This window comes from Podarcis tiliguerta (genome assembly GCF_965153285.1).
Source record: "Podarcis tiliguerta genome assembly, chromosome: 13".
NCBI classification, from domain to species: Eukaryota; Metazoa; Chordata; class Lepidosauria; order Squamata; family Lacertidae; genus Podarcis; species Podarcis tiliguerta.
Genome location: NC_139546.1, coordinates 33,377,328 through 33,387,902, shown reverse-complemented (window position 1 = coordinate 33,387,902; position 10,575 = coordinate 33,377,328). Strand labels below are relative to the sequence as shown.

The following is a 10,575-nucleotide window of genomic DNA, read 5'->3' as shown; positions in this document are numbered from 1 at the left end:
CTCAGGGCTAATTTCCTTAAGAATGGATGTGTTTGATCTTCTTGCAGTCCATGGGACTCTCAAGAGTCTCCTCCAGCACCATAATTCAAAAGCATCAATTCTTCGGCAATCAGCCTTCTTTATGATCCACCTCTCACTTCCATACATCACTACTGGGAAAACCATGGCTTTAACTATACGGACCTTTGTTGGCATGGGTCTGACTAAAAATACAGTCGTACCTTGGAAATTGAACCGAATCCATTTCAGAAGTCTGTTCGACTTCCAAAATTTTTGAAAACAAAAGAGCAGCTTCTGATTGGCTGCAGGAAGAGATTGAACCTGAGACCTTCTGCATGCAAGGCAAATATTCTGGTGCTGAGCTGCTCTTGTGTAATGCATTTCATACAACTATGGCCTTTAGAGACTGTTAGGTGGGTTGCCTTTATAATCAGCAATGTCTCCCTCTAGTGGCCTTCACCAGACTTGCAGGACCTCAAATCTCTTTCTTCTCCTTGCAGCTCGCCCAGAACTTCATATGCTCACAAGGCCATCAGGGAAGACGTTCTTGGTAGCGGAGTGCCTAGTGTGTGGGTTTCACCCACAAAATGTTACAGTGCAGTGGCTGCAAAATGGGGAGCCGATACAAGCAGGAATATACGAGTCTGAAGTTGAAAAAAATCCTAATGGGACGTTCTCAACTGGAAGCATCTTCTTCCCACAGCAGGGCCATTTTGCAGCCAGGTATACCTGCCAGGTACAACATGAAGCACTGGAGGCCCCACTGGAGGAGACGATCTCCTGGGAGCCAGAAGGTGAGGCTGATGGAATTACCCACCCCTCACCCCCAGAATGTAGTACCAAAACACATTCACCAAAACTTAAACCTGCATCTCCAACTGACTCTCCTCCAGCTCTAGGATACTTTGGATCACCATTGTCTTGGCTTCTAGGATCTCTGGGACACCTTGTGGGACTTGGCATGGGAATTGGAGCGACGTTGATGTACCAAAGACGCAGAGGTGAGTTGGGGCTGCTGGGAGTGGTGGCAGAAAGGGCAGCAGAGTCCGTGGGGAGGCAAGGCTGCAGTGCTGGGGCACAGGACTGCAGATTGCAGTACGGAGACACCTGATTATTGCGTTCTCTCTCTCTCTCTCTCTCTCTCTCTCTCTCTCTCTCTCTCTCTCTCTCTCTTAGCAGCCAAGTATAAGCAAGCTGAACTGAATGACCAAACCCTCCTGAAGAAGACGTCGAAAGTCAGGAGGGAAAATCGAGATGATGTTTTGGTTATTTAACAGTCCACGGAATGAAATTTTGGCACAGGGTTGTTCCAGGCAAAGCAATATTGTTCCATTTCATTATGTATTTCCTAGAAAATCTATTTCAAGTATGATAATTGCAGGAGGCGTCATTTTAAAGTCAAGGTGATTTAAATCATTTGAAATCAACCTTCCATTCTGAAATTATATACATATAGTAGAGCTCTTCACTCTTCGGGAATTCAAAGAAACCAAGGAATATTGAGGCTTTTAAGATGGATATTATAATTTGTTAGTTTCAGGGCTGTGCCTCTGCCAACTCAGGGCCCCAAACGAGCCCAAGGAACACCTGATCCAGCCTGATCTTCATACTGATGACCAGTTGTGTTGTGACGTACAAAAGAGTGCCTAGCTTGGGGGTTCGTTTAATGTTTAATTAAGGTTAATAAACCCTTCATGTCAAGAAGGAGGTTGGGGAACAAGAAGCTGCATCTCCTTGCCTCCCCGCTCTGACTGCAGCTTCAAGAGCAAGAGGGTTCAATCCTGCCTGGTGCTGCTTTACCAACACATCCCCCTGTCTGCCTCTCCTCTTTCCCTGTCATTTCCCTCCCTGTCCCAGTTTGTGTGTAATATTATTTCTTTTCTCCTTTAGTTTTTCACCTTATACGCTGCATTACCTGTATGGCTATACTTTAGCTTCACCTGGACCAAGTTATGTTTCTTGTTTTTAAGTGTTTTGAATTCTGTATGGAAAAACATATTTCAATAAAGTGTTTAAAAAAATAAATCAATCCCCAATTTGTAGTAATTCAGATGTAGGAGAAAATAATTGACAGCACCAGTGCCTGACGTTGGGCAAAAGATTATTGCAATGCAGTGTGTTCTCGGGGTCCTTTCCAAAACTTCAATTCCACAATTCTATGAAATCATCTGTCCTTGAAACAGCATTAAATTCTGCCCAGGGGCTCAATGCTTCTTTGGGGAACAGCACACTGTCCCAATGCCCACATGCACCCCAATTTGTGGGTGCCGGGCCTCTTCAAGGGGAATTTGTAGGTGCCAGGGCCCCAGGGAGTTGGCACCTATGGGCTTCCAAATAAGCTTTGGGCTGCTACAAATCATTCTAAACAGAGAAGGAGATCTGTGACTGCCAGCTGCTTATGGCAAACTCTGCCTCTAGTTTGTGACCTGCTCTGCCTCTGCCCTGCCATTTTGTGACTGTTAGGCCTCAATAATCCTCAAAGCCGGAAGCAGAAAGTTTGGAGAACACGGCGCTTGATGGGCTACCTAAAAACTAAGATGACGTTATCCCCTCGGCAACCACTTTTTAAAAGCAGTTGTATACACATTCTATTTTATGTATGTATTTCCTTAAAAATGCATTTCCAGTATGATAATTGCAAGAGGCTTCGTTTTAAAGTCAAGGCGAGTTAAATCATTTAAATTCAACCTTCCATTTTGAAATTATATACATATAGTAGAGCTCCGCACTCTTTGGGAATTCAAAGAAACCAAGGGATATTGAGGCTTTTAAGATGGATATTATAATTTGTTACTTTCAGGGCTCTGCCTCTGCCAACTCAGGGCCGCAAACGAGATTCTTGCAATGCAGTGTGTTCTCGGGGTCCTTTCCAACACTTCAATTCCACAATTCTATGAAATCATCTGTCCTTGAAACAGCATTAAATTATGCGCAGGGGCTCAATGCTGCTTTGGGGAACACGGCGCTTGATCGGCCATCAAAAAACTAAGGTGACATTATCCCCTCGGCAACCACTTTTTAAAAGCAGGTGTATACACATTCTATTTTAAATTATATAACAACATTCATATATACCACTCGGTTTTAAGGAAACCTCTAAACGGCTCACAAAAATATCAAACAGAACATCATGAAGAACATCATTTTAAAATATGCAATGGAGACTTTGGAATCACCAGTATAAACTGCAGTGGAACCTTGGTTTTCAAACTTCTCCGTTGACAAACGTTTTGGAACTTGAATGCTGAAAGTAACTGCTTCAGTTTTTGAACACTTTTCGGAAGTCAAACATACCACATGGCTTTCGTTTTGAGTTTCCCTATTGTACTGATGCTTCCGTATTGAGTTTTCGGTTTTTGAATATTTTGGAACTCAAATGGTCTTCCGGAACAGATTGCGTTCGAAAACCGAGGTTCCACTGTAAAAAGAAACGAAACATGCCCAACTTCTACACGCCCGTCTGGGCTGGCTTGCTTAAAAGCAGAAATGTTTTGATCTGACACCTGGGAGTCACAGTTCAACTGAACTTTTGTCTCTCAGGTGCATATTGCTCTCCATCCTTTCTGGAGAAACAAAAGTAAGCAAGGCGGCCCCAAAATGCCCAGCTTCTCCTGTTTGCTGATCGCCTTGCAGGGTGCATGTAAGTCGCATCCCCTCACCCGGAGGACCCTTGCCAGTTGGGGGGGCTCCTGGGGGCTAGGGCAATGGAGGAGGGGGAGGGAGGGAGGGAGGGAGAGGCGGCTTCGCAAAGACCAGCAGAAGCCGGGAAGCGGGCGGCCAGGCGGCCTAGTCCTAGAAGGACCAGGAGAGGTTTCCTGTCTGAAACCCTGGAGAACCTCTGCCAGTCAGTGTAGAGAGTACTGGCCTCAGTGGACGGATGGTCTGATTCGGTATAAGGCACTTCCTGTGTTCCTAAGAAACTTCTTTTTCCTTCAACGGCAGGGTGGGGAGGGGTGCAAGACTCCCCTCTTGGCCTTACTGTTGAGGTCCAAAGCAGACCAGAGCAATACATTTGGTACCAGCTTGGCTCAGGAGTTGCCAGAAGGAGGCGTACAAGGCGCCACCCAACTGCCTAAGGGACTCCACTCCAGATTTGTGTAGGGTTTACTCCTTAGCCTCTGCTGAAGATGTCCCACAAGGGAGTTTTTTCCTTCTCCTAGATGGGCCACCTTCCCAGATTGACGAGCCCCTGATCTGCCCCTCACTTCCCTCTATAGCTGGAACTTTTCTTCACATGCAGAGGAAATCTCTTAGCTCACTGAGGGTTTGAGACCCATCAGCTACCCTCACCTCATTTGGCCGGCCAGTCGAAGCCTTTCCCAGGGTGTGGCTACTATCGCCTGCTGACAGCTTCTTGGCTCTTTTTATGTGAATTGCCCTGGGACCTCTGGGTATAGGGCAGTATAATAATAATAATAATAATAATAATAATAATAATAAATAATAATAGCCACAGGTGAGAGCTGAGTGCAGACTGAGGACCAAAGTTGGACAAGCCACCCCAGAAAGAGCTTGACGTGTCCCACACCAGAGGTGCTCCCCCTCCCCTAGCGCCCACAGTGGATGGTTACTTTTTTTGAGACGTCAAAGTCGCATCCCGCATTCAGATTTAAACTAGTCCTCAGACTCCTCTAACCAGCCTGGTTTTGTTTTGTTTTTTAACCAAAGGACTTCAGGAATCCCATTTTTGCATAACTACGGTCTGCAGGAATCTTAAAAGTTAAAACTGGTTTATGATGGCTTTAGCCTGTGATGGAGGTCCAGTCTAATTACAGTCTAACTTTATCTCTTTGTCCTTTTCAGGGGCAGCCGTGATAATCCAAGTCCCTTCATCCCCCGTCCAGGCAGGGCCACACTCTAATGCATTCCTGCCTTGCCACTTCTCCTTAGACCCTCCCAGGCCCATAAACGTTGATATCCTGGTTGTGAAATGGTCGCTGAGAGGAAGAACCATTATAATGTGGCATGGGAGCGTTTCAATCTTTAGACCGAGGGGAGGAGTGCTTAATCCGCAGTGGCTGCGAGAGGGCAATGCCACCCTCTATCTCACAGATGTAAGAGGCGAGGATGCCGGCGAGTATACGTGTTCTGTTAACCATACTCCTGACATTGCTGAAGGGAAAGTGGCATTGAAATTAGAAGGTAAGGAAGGCAAGGCGGCGGGCGGAAAACCTTTTTTAAAGCACTAAACATATTTTACATTAAAGTCCTTGATGTAAAATACTACTTTAAAGCACATCCTATGAAGTGCTTCATGTTAACTCCGGGCCAAACAGACCTGACAGAGCCCTATTTTGATGATGATGATGATGATGATGATGATGATGATAATAATTTATACCCTGCCCATCTGGCTGGGTTTCCCCAGCCACTCTGGGTGGCTTCCAACAGAATAATAATAATAATAATAATAATAATAATAATAGTAATAGTAATAAAACTTCCCTAAATAGGGCTGCCTTCAGATGTCTTCTAAAAGTCAGATTGTTGTTTATTTATACATTTAGAGCACACTTAACTCGTGTGCTACCGGTGAAGAATCCTGGGAACTGCAGCTTACTACTCACAGATCTACAGTTCCCAGCACCCTTTAAGCTGTCTAAGGAGATGCTCTCCTAACTCTCCTCTCTCCCTCCAGCTCCCCCACGCCTAACACTCGGCCCCACAGAAGTGCCGCTGGGAAAACCAATCAATTTGACGTGTGCAGCATCCGACTTTTACCCTGGCCGTGTCTCTGTGAAGTGGCTGCGAGGCAGTGAGACTCTGAAAGTTGACTCGCCCCCTGCCAAGCTTGAGGCCAATTACCACTTCTATGCAGAGAGTGTCCTGAACTTCACAGCACAAATCTCCGATGATGGTGTTACCTTCTCGTGCCACATCCAACACCAGGCAGTGAAAGACCCAATCCGTCAAGATATTGAGCTGAAGGTGGTAGGTAAGTGGGAGCCTTTCTGTGCGACCCTGGAATCCTGCCCCCCCTTGCCCCCCTGCCCATGCTAACTCCTGGGGCTTTTTTTGATCCGGAACTCAGTTCCAGCACCTCTCAGGTGGGCGCCATAGCCATTGTTAAGAGAACAAGGGAGCTGTTCATGAGTTCTGGCACCACATTTTCTAGAAAAAAGGCATTAGGAACCACTTCCCCTTCTTAAAGAGACCCAGTTCTGACTCACACTCTCTAGCCTGTTCTGCCTCTGTGTATTTTTCTCCTCAAAACTCTATAGCTTTTTGCTCAAACCAGATTGTGTCTCCTCCATGATATAGAAACAGTCAAGAATTTCTTTGCTGAAGTGGAAGACGCCCCACCCATTTGAGTTTGCTTCCACACTAGTGCCCTTCAGCATTGCCAAAGCACATCTAGGCCATACATTTAAAGCACATTTAACGGATATTGCTTCCTCTGAAGAATCCTGGGAACTGTAGCTTGCTGCTCACAGAGCTACAGTTCCCAGCACCCTTTAACAAAGCACAGTTAAGCTGCCAATGGAAATGCTCTCCTAACTCTTCTCTCTGCCTCCAGCTCTCCCACGCCTAACACTCGGCCTCACAGACGTAGAGCTCGGTGAACCAAGCAACTTCTTGTGTGCGGCATCTGACTTTTACCCTGGCAATGTCTCTGTAAAGTGGCTGCGAGGCAGTGAGACTCTGAAAGTTGACTCGCCCCCTGTCCAGCAAGGGCCCGATGGTCTCTTCTATGCAGAGAGTGTCCTGGAGTTCACACCACAAATCTCTGACGCTGGTGTTACCTTCTCATGCCACATCCATCACCAAGCGAGAAAAGACCCAATCAGTCATGATTTTGAGCTGAAGGTGCACGGTAAGTGGGAGCCTTTCCTGTGCAACCTTGAGTCCTGAAATGCCCATGCTAAGCACAGTTCCCCCTTAATGAGACCCAGTTCTGACTCGCACTCTCTACCCTGTTCTGCCTCTGCTTATTTTCCTCATCAAAACACTGTATCCCTTTGCTCTAAACAGTAGTGTTTGCTTCATGATAAAGAATCCTGCGAGAACTTATCTGCTGAGGTGGGTGAAGGCCCACCCAGTCGACTTTGCTTCCACACTAGGGCCCCTCACGATTGCTAAGGCACCACCTTCCTGCAAATCAGCTGGAAATCACATTAAAATGGTGGCTTCACATACTACTTAACATGGCGCTATAATTAGCAAAAAGGCTTAATGTACCCCATTTTCAGAGATGGGGAGCCTGTGACCCTCCAGATGTGGATGGGCTCCTGCTCCCGTCAGACCTGGGCAGAGAAGCCAATGGTCAGGATGATGGGAGTTGTAGTCAAAGGACATTGGAGAGCCACACTTTCCCCGTCCTTGCCTCACAGGACCTGTAGTGAGGTCCGTCTGGCGCCACCATTGACCTCTTTCCCCCCAGGCTGTGATGGACTAGAATGGCATTTTTACTCCCTTTAAATGGAGCGCATAGGTCTGACTGAAAACACAGTCGTACCTTTGAAGTCGAACGGAATCCGTTCTGGAAGTGCATTTGACTTGCAAAACATTCTGAAAACAAAGCACAGCTTCTGATTTACTACAGGCTCTAGTCCTGTATTGTTCCTACAGTTAAGGGGCAGAGTCTGTAACAGCATACATACTCCAATTCCTTCTTCACCCCATTCTTCTCTTTGGGTCAAAATGAAGAAGCGTCTCCACCCCCATCGTTCTGCCCAGACACTGAGGTCCAGCTCCGAGGGCCTTCTGGTGGTTCCCTCCCTGCAAGAAGTGAGGTTACAGAGAACCAGGCAGAGGGCCTTCTCGGTAGTGGCACCCGCCCTGTGGAAAGCCCTCCCATCAGATGCCAAGGAAATAAACAACTATCTGACTTTCAGTAGACATCTGAAGGCAGCCCTGCTTAGGGAAGTTTTTAATGTTTGATGTTTTATCCTGTTTTTAATATTCTGTTGGGAGCTGCCCAGAGTGGCTGGGGAAACCCAGCCAGATGGGTGGGGTATAAATAAATGATGATGATGATGATGGTGATGATGATGATGTCAGGAGTGCAACTCTTAATTTGACTTGGGGGAAATGATGGCATGGGAGGGGAATATCAGACTTCTTAAGGCAAACTGCAGCTATTCAATAGTGACTTTTGTTGGTCTCAGGATATAGTTGGACTTGGACCGGTGTCCATCTAGCGCAGTATTGTCCATGCTGCCTGGCAGCAGCTGTCTGGCTTTCAGGAGGCAGCTTTTCTCAGCCCTGCCTGGAGACACCAGAGAGTGAACCTAAGACCTTCTGCATGCAAGGCAGATGCTCTGGTGCTGACCTGCTCTTGTGTAATGCATTCACACAACTGTGGCCTTTAGAGACTGTTAGGTGGGTTGCCTTTATAATCTGCAGTGTCTCCCTCTATTGGCCATCACCAGACTTGCAGGACCTCAATATCTCTTTCTTCTCCTTGCAGCTCGCCCAGAACTTCATATGCTCACCAGGCCATCAGGGAAGAGGTTCTTGGTAGCTGAGTGCCTAGTGTGTGGGTTTTACCCACAAAACGTTACAGTGCAGTGGCTGCAAAATGGGGAGCCAATACAAGGGAGAATATACGAGTCGGAACTTGTACAGAATCCTAATGGGACGTTCTCAACCGGAAGCGCCTTCTTCCCAAAGCAGGGCCATTTTGCAGCCAATTTTACCTGCCAGGTACAACATGAAGCACTGGAGGCACCACTGGAGGAGACGATCTCCTGGGAGCCAGAAGGTGAGGGTGTCAGGGAACTGCCATCGGCTCAGGGGGGAGAGGGGAAAAGCCGATGGATTACAGAGAGCCCCCAAAGATCGTGGGAAGCAGCTCATCCCCAGCGCCTCCAGTGGAGAGGAGCTTCAGGGCTTAGAGGAGGCGAGGCGGTGCCAGGCACGCCGAGAGGGGAGGCGCAACTGGGCATCAAGAAACTACTTTGCTGGGGAAGGTTTAAGGACCGCCCACTCACGGATTCTGCCAGCCATGGGAGAGTGGCGCTCTGGACAGATAAAGTTTATTTTGGCATCAAAAGCAAGGCTTCACAGGCGAGCAAAGAGGGATTTCCCTGCTTGCTCTCGAGCAACCACTTGGAACCTTAACAGAGGGTGATGGAATTACCCACCCCTCATCCCCAGAATGGAGTACCAAATCACACTGGCCAAAACTTAAACCTGCATCTCCAACTGACTCTCCTCCAGCTCTAGGATACTTTGGATCACCAATGACTTGGCTGCTAGGATCTGCGGGACATGTTGTGGGACTTGGCGTGGGAGTTGGAGCAACGTTGATGTACCAAAGACGCAGAGGTGAGTTGGGGCTGCTGGGAGTGGTGGCAGAAAGGGCAGCAGAGTCCGTGGGGAGGCAAGGCTGCAGTGCTGGGGCATGGGACTGCAGATTGCAGTATGGAGACACCTGATTATTGCATTCTCTCTCTCTCTCTCTCTCTCTCTCTTATCAGCCCAGTAAGCTCAAGCTGCGCTGAATGACGAAACCCTCCTAAAGAAGATGTTGAAAGTCAGGAGGGAAAAGCCAGATGAAGTCTTTGGTATCTAACAGTCCACGGAATGACACAGGGTTGTTCTAGGCAATGCAATATTGTTCCATTTCATTATGTATTTCCTAGAAAATCTATTTCAAGTATGAAAGAGGCTTCATTTTAAAGTCATGGAGATTTAAATCATTTAAAATCAACCTTCCATTCTGAAATTATATACATATAGTAGAGCTCGTCACTCTTCGGGTATTCTACGAAACCAAGGAATATTGAGGTTTTTAAAATGGATATTATAATTTGTTAGTTTCGGGGCTGTGCCTCTGCCAACTCAGGGCCCCAAACGAGCCCAAGGAACACCTGATCCAGCCTGATCTTCATACTGATGACCAGTTGTGTTGTGACATACAAAAGAGTGCGCAGCTTGAGGGTTGGGCTACTGTTTAATTAAGGTTAATAAACCCTTCATGTCAGGAGGGCGATTGGGGAACAAGAAGCTGCATCTCCTTGCCTCCCCGCTCTGACTGCAGCATCGAGAGCAAGAGGGTTCAATCCTGCCTGGTGCTGCTTTACCAACACATTCCCCAGTCTGCCTCTCCTCTTTCCCCGTCATTTCCCTCCCCGTTCCAGTTTGTGTATAATATGATTTCTTTTCTCCTTTAGTTTTTCACCTTATACACTGCATTATCTGTATGGCTATACTTTAGCTTGAAGTCTACCAAGTTATGTTTCTTGTTTTTTGTGTTCTAAATTCTGTATGGAAAAACAGATTTCAATAAAGTGTTTAAAAAATAAATAAATCCCAAATTTGTAGTAATTCTGATGTAGGAGAAAATAATTGACAGCACCAGTGCCTGATGTTGGGCAAAATATTCTTGCAATGCAGTGTATTGTTTTTTTTTTATATAATATTTTATTGGGTTTTACAGTAAGTAAGCAAGAAAAATAGAACACAATACAGCAAATCAAACAATACAAAGAAAATAAAAAAGCAACAACATATAAACACCAGACAACAGAAAATACAAAAAAGAGAAAATAAAAATATTAAAAAACAATTTTTTTCTCCTTATATTCTCTACATTAACTTGTTTCTGCGACTTCCCCAAACCTCCCTTCT

The 10,575-nt window shown here is 46.4% G+C and overlaps 1 gene segment (V, D, J or C); it reads left to right on the top strand.

Annotated features, from left to right (window-relative positions):
- The first annotated feature begins 3,745 nt into the window (after window positions 1–3,745).
- On the top strand, window positions 3,746–10,265 carry LOC310663529 (Ig heavy chain C region-like). The segment is given in 7 exons: window positions 3,746–4,097; window positions 4,804–5,142; window positions 5,639–5,935; window positions 6,518–6,814; window positions 8,411–8,704; window positions 9,163–9,270; window positions 9,423–10,265.
- Window positions 10,266–10,575: the final 310 nt, after the last annotated feature.